The sequence below is a fragment of the Ciconia boyciana genome, chromosome 1 (genome assembly GCF_034638445.1).
Source record: "Ciconia boyciana chromosome 1, ASM3463844v1, whole genome shotgun sequence".
In the NCBI taxonomy this organism is placed as follows: Eukaryota; Metazoa; Chordata; class Aves; order Ciconiiformes; family Ciconiidae; genus Ciconia; species Ciconia boyciana.
In genome coordinates, this window is record NC_132934.1 from 219,680,945 (window position 1) to 219,693,539 (window position 12,595).

The 12,595-nt window shown below is 51.5% G+C and overlaps 1 protein-coding gene across 13 annotated transcripts in view; it reads left to right on the forward strand.

The window, feature by feature from the left end:
• STIM1 (stromal interaction molecule 1) overlaps positions 1-12,595 on the forward strand; it is a 105,165-nt gene that overhangs the window by 10,455 nt on the left and 82,115 nt on the right. Inside the window, exon 1 of one of the 13 annotated variants that reach the window (XM_072851050.1) lies at positions 9,273-9,375. The exons of 11 other annotated variants lie outside the window; for them this stretch is intronic. The gene's annotated coding sequence lies outside the window, so the exon portion shown is untranslated. Of the gene's footprint in view, positions 1-9,272; positions 9,376-9,479; positions 9,760-12,595 lie in introns of those variants that run through there. One more of the 13 variants, XM_072851051.1, reaches the window with a different exon arrangement.

A 12,595-nucleotide genomic window follows, 5' to 3' on the forward strand; every position in this document is an offset into this window, starting at 1 on the left:
TGCGTGCGGTGGCTCTTCTTGCCTGCTGAGGATGTTGGTCAGCGGTGAGGGCTGGCGGCGGTGGTTACAGCTTACTGCTGAAGGGAAAAAGCGACGGTGTTAACAGGCTGTGCAGGTCCTCGTGGAGCCTTTAAGCTTTCTCCTCCTTTTGATATTTCTGCACCTGGATCAGAGTCTGACCCATCATCCGTGGCATTAAGCTTGTAGGAAGTAAAAAGAAATAAATGAGGAATAAAGCGTTTATGTGAAAATGGTTGATTAAAGATCGGAAAGGAGATAGTGATTCAGTGTTCCCCGTTACTTCCCGGTGTATCTGTTCTTCAAACTACAAAATAAAGAGTAGATTTTTTTTTTTTTCTTTTAAAAACTGTGGAAAGGATCAGAAAAGAACAACTTGTCTATGCCCATGCGTTTAGCTGCATGGTTTGTGGACCCTTGCACATCTAGCTACACCCCTCTGCGCAGGAGGGCACGGGCCGGTTCCTGCCCGGGGCAAGCCCCAGCAGCTTGAACTGCGACTGAGGCACAAAAGTACTGCAGCGTGGTGAGGCTCCGGAGGGGTTTGGGGGTGTAGGATCGTGCTGGGCTCTGCCAGAGCAGCCCCTGTCTCTGCTCTGTAGCAGATGCCCATGGTCTCGGAGGGGGAGTGTGGCTTTTTAGGTTCCTGGCTCCCACCCCAGAGGTGACCCATAGCGGGGTGCCACCGGCAGCGATCATGAGCCAAAGGCGTTGGAAACCCTTTCTGCCAGCTGGGCCACGCGGCGGGGAGCCCCCAGGCTGGCTTTGGCTGCGGTGTCCCGAGAGGTGTGAGCTGCAATCCTCTGCCACCCTGCTGGGAAGATGAAGAGGTTCCGCAGCCTCCGTCAGGGGTGGCAGCTTGGAATGGCACTCGTGCAGCTTGGCTTGCTTTAGGAAGAGCCGATTAATTAAGCTGTGTCCTGGAGGCCTGCTGAATACAGGAGGAGATACTCCCGAAGGTGTGAAACTGGGGAGTGTGAAAACTAACTTAGAAGATGCTGACACATTTGTGGGAATGGTGATGGCGACGCACCCGGCAGCCCTGCGGGCAGAGGGACCTCTCGGTGGGGCAGTGGTGGGTGCTGTCCTCGTCCCACCTCGGCTGCTGCCCTCCTGGCCCTGGCCGAGCACAGAGGTGCCGGGCTCACCTGGCCGCGGCCGTGATCGCTGGAAACCAGAGGAGTGCTTCCAGTGCTGCGGAGCCTCGGCGCGTCTAAGAACCGTGGGAGCACCGCCCGGCTTGTGATTGCCTTCAGCGCTTGCGGAAACTGCTCCTGGAGGCTTGTCTCAGAGATGGAGCAGATTCGTTTAGTTATCATCATGCAAACCTTCGGAAATCACTCAGCCATCCAGAAAGCTTCAGCAGCTGCTGAGAGAGCAGCGGGGCTTCTGCGGTTGTGCAACGCACTGTCCCGGCTGGAGCGGCAGGCGCGGGGGGTCTCTTCCCGCAGCCGGAGGAGAGGCAGGGCTGTGTCGGATGCAGGCAGCGCCGCGGCTGCCGAGCATCCCGTGGCGCAGCGCGCCTGGGGTTGCGCTGCTCGTGGTGGCTTCTTGTGGGCCGTGCTGTTTCCTGGAGATTTGCACTCTGTGTTTTGTAGATAAACAGGTTTGCCTGTTGGTCATTTGTTTGAATTTGTTGTATCATTAAGAAAGGAAAGAGGTGGAAAGGGGTATTTGGGGGCACTCACTGCACCGCTCCCACGCTGCAGACAGCAGGATGAATTCTACAAAAGTTTTGCTTACAGCTGCTGGTATGAAAAGTGGGAGGTGGGATCTCTTATTTTTTTCTCCCACCTCCCCCCCTGCCCCCCGGAAAAGGAGAAAAAATGTTTCATGCTTATGTGACTTAGTAAGGGTGAGGCTTGGCCCTTTGAGTTTGTCATTTAGCAGTTGCATCTTAATCTACATGTCTGGTGTTCCTGCGCCATCGCTGCAGAGATGGGTATCTTCATAGGGTTGTTTCATCTACCTGTGTTAGATGGAGGAGTTGCTCTCCAGAGACGCCCGTTCCTTTCCGTGGGTTATAGAGGGAGTTAAGCAGCCGGCGCTGGGTGAGTTGAGTTCCTTTTGCAGTGGCCGGTGGCGTTGTCCTCCGACACCGCTCCGGAGCTCCACGCACGGGTAGCTCGAGTCAGAAGACAGCTCAGTCTTCGTCCTGCACCCTGCCTCCAGCTTGCTGCTCAGTGTTTGCTTTAGCACTACGGTTTGGATAAGTTGTCCAACTGGTTTGTTTTTCATCTTGTGGCTATTTTCAGCCACTCAGCCTAACAAGGTGAAATGTCTGAGATGCTTTTCTGTTCCCTGTGACCGTGCTATAAGGAGGCATACCGCTTACCCCGGCAAGCTCCCCCGTGGGGAGTGGCTCACCCCAGCCTTTCCTCTTTTCGGTAGCCTTTGGCTATCTTCTGGCCCAGCCTGTTAGCCAGGTCTTTTGTGAGAACAACAGTCAGTCTCTGCACAGATACCCTGGGCCCCAGATCCCGGCATTATAGTCGCCCTCCTGAGAGGCTGAGGCTGGGAGTGCGGGGAGCATCTGGCACCTCGGCTAGAACCGACTTCGCCGGGCTCTGCGTAGGAGAAGCAGCAGGAAAGCCAGCGAGTAGTGCGGCTCGCTGTAACTGCAGGGGTGTGGGCTGCACCGCTCTCGGTTCGTGCCAAGAGCATCTGTACCAGGGTGGAAGTTTCCCGAGATGCGAGGGGAGGGGGACGTTTCACCCCAGCTCTTCCTTCTTCCAGTTGTAATGCGTAATCTGTTCACTCTTGCAATTGCATTTGTGATTCCTTTGGTGTTGGGAGAAACTCTCAAACCGCCATTCACTCTAAGATTAATTTTTAGAACAAACCCAGCTCTTGGTTCTTGGTTAAAGTCCGGAGAGGACCTGTGAGCGAAGGTGGGCTCTCTCCGGTGTCTGCCAAACGACTGCGCTGGGAACGCCACTTCAAACTCCTCCGAGTTCCTCGCGGTCTCTAGTATATTTAACCTCATAATACTGTAGGATGTGGAAGCCCTAGTCTTCCTATTTCAAATGAAGGATTAAAGTGCAGAGGTATCATTGTCATGCAGGAAGTCATCTGGCAGAGCAGGGACTTGAACCCTCTCACAAATGTCAGCTTGGTGGCCCAGCCTGTGGGGCATCCATCATTTCCTGGGCACGGCTGAGACGCAGTTCGTAATGGGGGAGTTCGCTGAAATCTGCACTGGCTTGTAAAGTAAATTTAGCACCTTGGTGTCAATTTGTTCGTCTGCTGGGTCAGCTACCTTCATGGAATCTCTCCCACACCTTCAGAAACGTGTCCAGATGGAGAAGCAGCAAGTGGTTGTGAATAAACCGCTTTCCCCAGGCTGTGCTCGTGGGGGGAAGCGACGTGCCGTGCTCTGCTCATCCCCCTCCACTCGAATTTCACGGTGGGGCCAGGTGACGTGCTGCGTCTCCTTCTGGAAGCCGTCACTGGTGGTATGGGGCATCTCAGACCTGCTATATTTATGCTAATCTAGAGACAGAGTAGAAATCCAGTATTTGAACCTGAATAGCCAAAAGCAGGCTTCTTGTCCGCGAAGGTTCAGCAAATCCCTTCATTTGTGAAGGCAGAGGAAAGGTTTGGTTTGGGGTGTGAAGTGTTCACTAGCCAGCCAGGAGGCCAGGGTTGCCGAAGGCAAGTTGTGACCGACAAGGTGGTGGGTAGCTGCGTGTCCCTCCGGGATGCGGGTTTCTGAAAGGAATGGTTTCCCTTTGTTTTGGTAACTTTTTCATACCTGTTTTCTTGTTCCTTCACACGAAGAGGCTTTGCGGAAAGCAGTTTGTGTAGCGGGTTTGAGCAGCCCTTTAACGGTGTGTTTGGTGAGACTGGTGCGTGGCCGCCCGCGGAGGTACAGCCCTGCCGCCGCGGCCAAGGAGGGAACCCCGGCCGTTACCAACATCGCTTTTTATCTAAGTTCTCATCCATAATAGCTTTAGCTGGTGTGTCTGTGGATGAGAACCGATTTTCTCATCCTGATTTTCCTTCAGGAAAAGCCAACAGGCATTTGTTCGTGCCTGCTGCCGAGGCCGCCCTCCCTCCAGTCCGGCAGCGGGGATGCTCCTCGCTCGCGGCACGCAGGCGCCCGTCCCCGAACGTACGTGGGCTGTCGATCGGGTGGCTGGGGAGGTTCCTGCAGCTGGCACATGTCCGGAGAAGGTCCTTGTTTCTCACTCGTCTAGACCTGTCTCCTGCAATGAGGCTTGAGAGCTGGCTGGAGGTAATACCAGTCCTGCTACAGAGAAAAAAAAATAAATTCCAAAGAATTGTAACTAATGCCAGAGAGTGCATTCTCTTCAGTTGCGTGACTTTTAATTGCAGTCTTCTTCCAGTAGCTCGCCATTATTTATTCAAAGCGTAAATGAACAAAAGTTACTGCCATTATAAACCCATTTTACAGCCGCCTTGTCTCCACGCTCGTCTCCATGAAATGTTTGCATGGGAACAGTGTGTGTGGTTGACGTGAGGTCTCCTTTTTTTGTAAATTCTTTTGAAATTACCAAGCACTTAATGAAGGTTTGCTTACTTGTGGCAAACCAGGTACATACTGCAAATATAGTGACGCGATTTCTTGGACATTGCACCGGAATACAACTGTCTTAATAAAAAGAGAAAATTTGCATTGGAAAGAAAGAAGAAAAAGGTTTTATTGTTCGATAGAGTCTTCATGTAAGTATTGGTAAAGGTGCCCGTGAAGGCTTCAGTGCAGAACGTGAGAAAGGAGACCGTTCTTAGTGGAGGGGAGTGTTGATACGGGGTCAGGAAACTGCAGGAAAGCTGCCCGGTTTGAAGCAGAGGAGGAAGGCTTGCTGTACCTTTTCCCCTTTATGCTGATGCTGGAACTGGTATTTTCTGCCTGAAGAGTTAGAGACTAGAGTACCTTTTTTCCTATTTAATGAGGCACTAAAAAAGATTCAGAGGAGCCCGGACTTGAAACACCTATTTTTTTGTGTTAGGATTTGGCAGAGAATTTTATTTGTAGCCAAAGTTACGCCTTTAATAAACACAATTCGTTAACTTGAATGTAGCTGATGTTGAATAATGGATCAACATAACCCTGATCCCGTACAGCAGAGCAGAAATAACCCAGAATTTTAAGCACTGACAGACTTTTTTTCGGTATAACATATCCAAGTGTTACTGCTCAGGTCCTGGTGCTGCCGCTCCTCCGGTCCCTGCAGAGACGGTGTCTGCCCGGGAGAGCTGCAAGGAATCACCGCTCACTGATGATGACTTAAAAAAAAATCAAATATGGGGTAAATGTATAGCTCTTTGTAGGTCATCGTAAAGCGAGCAGTCTTTTTCCAGAGCTCCCCTCATCAAATACAACCACTTAATATAAAAAGAAGCTCTATTTTCATCAGCCGAAGGGAGGGAACAGCAGCCTCAGCCTGCTGAGAGCAGGACGTCGCCCCGTCAAAGGCCGTTTCAGGCTGGAGGCCGCACGAAGGGAGCGCAGCCAAGCCAAAGATGCTCCTTCTCCCCCAACGTGGTGGGGTAATGAGGCAAATGAGTTGTGTGTGCGATGCAGTGGCCTGGAGATGAGCACTGCAACTCTTTTCCGCTTCTGTGCATGCCACGATAGCTGGTAAAAAGCCTAGGGAGTAAAAGCTGCTAAAACTGTAATAGTTTTGCTTTGCTGGTGCTTCGAACTTGGATGCTTAATGATCTGCTGCCCTCGAGGTGTGGCTCTGGAAGATGAAAGGGACTCAGAAGAGATTTATCAGTAGCCTAATGATTGCTAAACTTAGTCACTTGTTTCCTGGCTTGGGCTGTGTGGAAATGCTGTAGAGGAGATAGTTCTGCTCTTGGGAAATAACTTACCAGCACCTCCAGTGGCAGTGGTCCTGTGCTTGTACTGGTCGAAAGGCTTTGGTGGGAGAGAGTTTATAGGAGAAACACAATGCATCGTGGTGTTTTGCTTATCAGCTGATGTACCCTGAAAAAATAAGAGAAACATTTTCAGCACAAATGTGTTGGGTTGTTTGTTGTTTTTTTTTTTTTTCCCCTGAGTGAAGTTGCCAAAAGCTTGGCAAATCGAGCTTCCCGGCTACAGCACCAGCCCAGCCAGGCCCATGGCCGTGGGAACGGCTGGGATGGCTCGGAGGGACTCGGCTCTCGTTCAAACAGAAATACCGGCTGATGAGCGGCGGTGTTCCCCAAAGGAGAGGTAAACGGGTGTCTGCTCAGGTGCCCACCTCGGTTATTTATCTCTTGCAGTGAACTTTGGAAGGCAAACGAGGTCCGTGAGCCCCCCCTCGGCAGGCGCCTGCCGTCTGCGTGGCCGGGGGGTTTGCCGGATGCTCGAGCCGTGGGGAAACTGAAGAAGCGTGCCCAGAGGTTCCTCGGAACCGTGGCCGTGCTGAGCAAGGCTGGCTGCTGCGGCAGGGGCCCCGCAGCCTGGCCCTGCCAAAGCTGGCGTTAAGATTTCATGCATTTCTTCCTTTTTAAATGCTGCCTGGAGCGTGGACACTGATGAGGCTGAAATCATTGCTTTAATAGGACCAGAAGCCAGTTTTGCTGCAGCTCCCCTGTAAGTCTTTAAACAGAGGGTTCGTTTTCCACTGAATCGTCCAGCCCCAAATCCATAAAATCTCCGTTCTTTGCTGAGGAGAGCAGGGCAGTCGCTCGCTCTGTGGGCCGTGGAGTTATAATTGCCTTCTTCGTGTCTTTCAAGAAGAGACTAGATGCATGTTTCTGTTAGGACTTAACTGTTTTTAAGCTGTCTATGACAACAGTACCGTTCTTTTAGCATCTTCATGTTTGTGCAGTGATCACAATGTTTTTATTTTTAATTTGGATACTTAAAGCTACTGTCTTTCTCGAGTTTGGTGTTTTATGTCATATAGAAAGTTATGGTCCCTCCTATATGTGCTTTGAAATAATAATTCTTAAAAATAAATTAAGACTATTTTTTCTTATTTAGAAGTACATAGCTTAAATTGTCTCTTCTGTTGTTGGAAGCTGTGGTAGTCTATAATTGCCTTAAACATAAATTAAGTGTTCTGTTTCTAAATACAGTTAATGGACACTTGTTGATCACTCATGTTGGTCATAAACTATTATAAGCTGCTCTTCGATTCAACTTGAAATTTATATTCTGATGTCTGTCTTTTCAACACTTAAGTGCTTTGTAGGGACTTAAAGTTCAACGAAATCTCCTTGATAAGAAGATCGTTATTCTAAGGAGCCTGTTCTAATAGGTGATATTCCCATTAAAGTATGTGCAGCCCTCGGTACGCGTTGCGGCTGCTGCTGGCGCGGCCGGGAGGACGCAGGGCACGGGCGCTGGTGAGCAGCAGGGCCACGTTGCCAAGCGCATCTCGCCGTGGCCGCGAGCCGGCCGCGATGACCGCATACGTCTCTTCCATTTCTAATTTCTGATTCAGCGGCCTGCCAGCTGTAAGCTGCACCGCAGGCACCCACATGTGTGAGGGGGAGGGAAAATAATTTCTCTAATCCCAACCCAAATATAAAGTTCTGCTGGGAATCATTCCTTAAGCAGAGGCTTAGCGATGCAAGGGTCTCTGCTTGCAGAGCTCCTGTGTGGTGCTCGTACCCAAATTGTAAACCCGTCTGCGTGGAGGATTTATGGAGTGCTGAAGAACAAGTCTGCTTAATTTATTTTTTTGCCCTCCTTGTGCTGCTCTGCCTGCCCAAGCACCCGCCGTGCTGTGAAAGCATGCCGGACCGCTCGCTTCAGGGACCAAAGCTTGGGCATTTCTCGAATCAGGTGCTCCTGTTCCCTTCCCAAGTCGTACGTGATTTATCCTTCTCATTGAAACTCTGTGGGGCGAGTTTCTTGCCAAATAAATAGTTATGGAAAAGATACTGTTTGTTCAGCTGAAATAATGACAAACGGGGTCAAACTCAACTCCAGTCTTCTGGCTTTGTGCCTGGGGTGGCTTTAAATGGCGCTTTCCGTCCTGGGCACTTAGAAATAACGAAGAGATTGATCACGTCGTTTCTGTTGTCAAAGCTAGCTGAGAGTTCAGAAGCTAGTAATTAAATCAACCATTGTGCAGGTTTAAATAGCACATCTAATGCATATCATACAGCACGCGTGTAGTAAGTGTTCGCTTTGCCAAGGTGCAGTAAAATGTATATGTGCGTGTACGGCAAAGCTGTAACGTGGAGAAAACGTATTAGTAATGCTCAGTCTCTTGGGAAGGTGAAAAGAGGATTTCTCTGCGATACGCAGCGCTTGCTCTGATGGTCTGCGTTACCCGAGAGCCGTCAGACTTGTGGAGGAAACAAAAGGTAAAGATAAACGGTGATTGCTGCGTGGGGTCGTACGGTTCGGGTTGCCGGAGCCCTGAAGGATGGAGATGGTCTGAGGTGGCGATGGTGGTGGTGGGGCACTCTCTGTCCCGGGGATTCAAGCCAACGTTGTGAAGGCTACAGTCTTTGATAAGGCGCCTCGTGCTTCCTCTGAAATTTCCCCAATTCATGCATCCTCTCCAAATCAACTGCCAGTGGACTCAAATGTGGTTTTTTTGTGCTCAAATGTGGCAGTAATGGCTTTTGGGCTGTGCTGCGCAGTGTGAGCCAGCTGAGCCCTGGTCTGGATTAAAAGCCCGAGCACCGCGTTACCGTGCTGCCGTGTGCTGTTGCAGTCTGAAGCCCCGGCTGGCTGCCGTTTGGAAAACTGCCTCCTCTCTCTTCTGCTTTAATTTACCTTAAAACTGCGTCCTGTCCGCGCACCTCTGCGGGAGCGTGGCCGTGCTCGGGACAGCAGCGTGTTGTGAAACCTGTGGTGTTGCCTCTCCAGCGTGCTTAGGGGGAAGCAGCAGAGTAGACAGCAGCTAAATCATGGCTTAAAAGTGGTGGGGAAAAAGGTGAGCAGGCGTACGGTGGGTGAGCCCTAATATCTGGTCAAACGTACAAGGATGGGTCATATTTTCAGCGGCTTCTACACTGCCAGGTTGCAGTGAAAACCTACGTGCAGGGTAGGCTTTGGGTAGTCTCAGGGAGGATTAAACAATGTGATTTAAGTCAGTGGAACAACAGCTGTGATAGCAATGGAGCCGTGCTAAGGAAAAATTTGGCATATTCTGGTCTCTTCCTTGGTTTTTTTACTTACACAACAACGTTGCTTTAAAATGCTGAACATTAACATGGATTGCATCATGCTGAAACTCTTCCCTGTGTGTAAAAGATGAGGACCACATTGTCCAATGAGTTGTCAGCTTGCCTTTTAAAGCCATTTTATTCCTGCAAATAGCCTGGAAGATTTTTGAAAGACCGTCTTCGGGGAAGGAGCGGAAGTGGTTTGTGATCCCTCTGAAACTGCCGCTGTCCTGGGAAGCGCTAATGGCCGTGCCGCCCTCTGATCTGCAGGCAAGCCAGGCTCGGGAGCTGGCCCCTCGGAGTTTCAGAAGCGTTTGTTCAGGCTAAGGGCGAGGCTTCAAAAGATGCTGAGCCGATTGAATAACAGCTTGCCGTTGCCGAAAAGCATTTCCTCCTTCTCTCCTGGCTGTGGCAGCGCCTGCGCCCACGCCCCCGGCGGTTTGGCGCTCGGCGGCAGCAGCAGCAGCGGCAGCGGCAGCAGCGGGTCTCGCGGGGCCAGGGGAGGTCTCGGCGTGGTGGTGGCGGCTCTGCGAGCCGGCTGCCCCGCAGCGCCGGTGGGCTCTGCTCAGAACAGCGTCTGAGGCCTGCGCGCTTGGTGTGGACGCTCGATTGGGGAAGACAGACAGACAGACAGCCTCGCGGTCCTCTGGTTCGGTAACTTAGAGAGGTGGCGGCGGCGGCGGCAGCGCAGGCGTCGCGTGGGTGGTGTGTCGCCTTCTGCTGCCCCAGGCTGAGCGCAGTCGGCTCTGCTGGGACCCCTCCGGAATGAGGAGCCTCAGAGTTTCGGTGCTGCTCTTTGTCAGCATCCTGTTCTATAGAGCTCCTCTCCTGGTGGTCACCTACAGAAAAAAGTCACTTTATTAAAAGTATTACTTGTCAAAGTGCTTTGCAGGTGTGAATCTCCCCACTCTGTCCTCCAAGAGCAGCACTGCCATTTTCCAACAAAGCAAAACAGGGCATAAAATATCCGATTTAACCCATGTTCCACAATGAGTCATTTTGAGACCTTTTTTTTTTTGGCTTGAACTGGGATGGCCTCTCCTTTTTTTTTTTTTTTTTAGTAACAACCTTTATTAGTGAGGCGGCATCAGCTCGGCTTCCAGCCGGGCAGGCCGGATTTACTGGCAGCGCGGTGGCCGCGCTCAGCGGCGTTGTGCCAACACAACACATGCCTTCCGCACCTATGCGGCAGGGCTGCTCAAAGTGGGACTTGGATTTTTGTTTTGCTTGTGTATTCAAAGGTGGCAGCTATTATTTTGAGGCAGGAGAATTATAATTTAGGAACGCCTGCCTCAGAACGGCATGCTTAGGATTGTTGCTGTTGGCAATAACGTGTCCGACAGATGCTTTTCTCCTGGATCTGCTCGCAGCACACCCTGTCAGGGCTGCTTGCACGCCGTCGTCGCTGTGTTTTCCTCACCAGCGGCTGGGTTTTTGAGGGGGGAGAGTACACGCAGGGACAGGGAAGCGCGGCTCTGCCTCCTCCCGAGCTGTCCGTGTTTCCTGCCGGTCCCCAGCGCGGTGTTTCCCAGCGGTGGGTCGCTGTCGGTCGGAGGCTGGGCTGGCAGTCGGCTTCCTCCCTCCCTGCGTTGCTTCCTCTGGGCGAGTGCTGTTTGGGTTTATGGGGAAGCCGGCCTCGGAGCTGACGTAACCCGAAGTGCTCCTTCTTTGCTCGAGCAACATGTTTGGTTGACGAGGGTGGGGGGGGGGGGGAAATCTTGTTTCCCTAATGCAAATAATCTTCACCTACTAATAAAGAGATTTATTTTAATTTTTGCCACTGTTGCTCCTCCTAGTTGCTGCTTTTTATGTTCTGCTGCGCCGTGTGCTGAGCATTGGCACCTGGCAGTACTAGTCACAGGGCAAGTGAAGTACATGGGGATTAGGTTAAACTTTTATAGTTACCATTAGTGGACAAAAGCTGTGCTAAGCTCTCCGGGAAGAGCCTTTCCCCGACGCCGCAGGGCTGCCGTGGGGAGGTGGGGATCCTCCCTCTCGCGGGAGGGGAGTTTTGTGAATGCTCTCCTGCAGCTTTCCGTGCAGGGCGTCTTGCTTTCTTCTTCACCTACCTTTATCCCTCGCTCCTTTCATTACCGTTTAACGTGTTAAACGTGAAATCTGGTAGAATTGCATTGCTAAGAGCGCTTCCCAGGTAGTGCCTGACAGGTCCAGGATCTCATTCTTGTATCAGGGTTCCTGACTGTCGCCATCACATGCGTACAACCGAACGGGTCCGTGAGCACCAAGAGTAATGAAATTTGGGTTTTCTGCGGATTTGTGTCCTTTGTTGACGAGCTGCTTCCTCCTCCTGCTTTCCTCTCCCCACCCTCTTCCCCTTCCCACCCTGTGCCGTCGGCTTTCTCCTCCGCCGTCTGCTGGGACCGTGGGTGGCGAGGAGCTGGCCGTGCCACGGCCGGCGGGAGCACAGGCTGCGTGTGCCTGCTGGCCTCGGGTCCCCTCCTCACCAGCGTCCTGATCCTCGTGGAAAGCGCTAGAGAACTGCATACGAGACATTTCTTTGGTTCAGTTTGGGGAAGTAGGAGGATGACAGGAAGACCGGGAAGGTTTTTTTCCCTGAAGAAGTCAAGCTAACAGTTGCATACTGTTCTTGAGGTCCAATAATTAAGGCGTGTTTTTGCAGAACGGTGTTTTCCTGCTAGGTCTGCCTGCGGGCGCTGTGATGGCGAGTAGCATCTCGCCTTAGCATGGCCTTGCTCTGTTAAAGAGTTGTGCTCTTAAATGGGAGAGGAAGACTTGGCTGGTTTCAGGAAAAAAAAGTCTTGTAAGTGAGAAAATGTTGTAAACTGTAGGAATATGTTTCCAGTGAGCTTGCTGGATGCAGCACGCAGTTATCCCACACGATGGTTTATTTGCAAGCAGCAGCTGATCCCTTCTCGCTGTGGGAAAGGCATGGAGTGTGTGCCACCTCTGAAAGGGCACTGAGCAAAGGCTGTTGTCACCGTGTTTTCTGCTCTCTAGAGCTTCTGTGAAAATTTAAATCATCAGTTCTTGGTAAGACACGAGGGATAAATAAGGTTAAAACTGGGAGAAGCTGTCCTTGTATGGCAGCATGGGAATGGTGCCGCTTCGCTTGAATTAATTATGCAGAAGCTTGTCTGTGAAGGGACTATGGGGAGTCCTCGATTCCCGGGCTGTGGCGAGAGGAGGAGGACAGGCAATGCATGCAACAGGTCCTTCTGCGTTGTCCACTCGTGAAGCTTTTCCTCCTGGGGCAACGTGCTCCTTCAGCTGTCCTCCGAGTCCGTGAAGGCGAGATAGACGGGATCTCGGCTCAGGGGCAGGGGGTTCTGGAAAGAAGAGCAGAAGAAAAGGACACCATGGAAAAGGCCCCTATAAAGCAACGGTTCTGGAAGCTTTGCCTTGCTCCAGGTATTGAGCATTGCTGAGACTGGGCTGATCAAGAGACTTGGGATGCAAGCCTGGCCTTTGGGTCAGGTCTGTGCTATCCATCTCGTAAGTGTACGGAGGT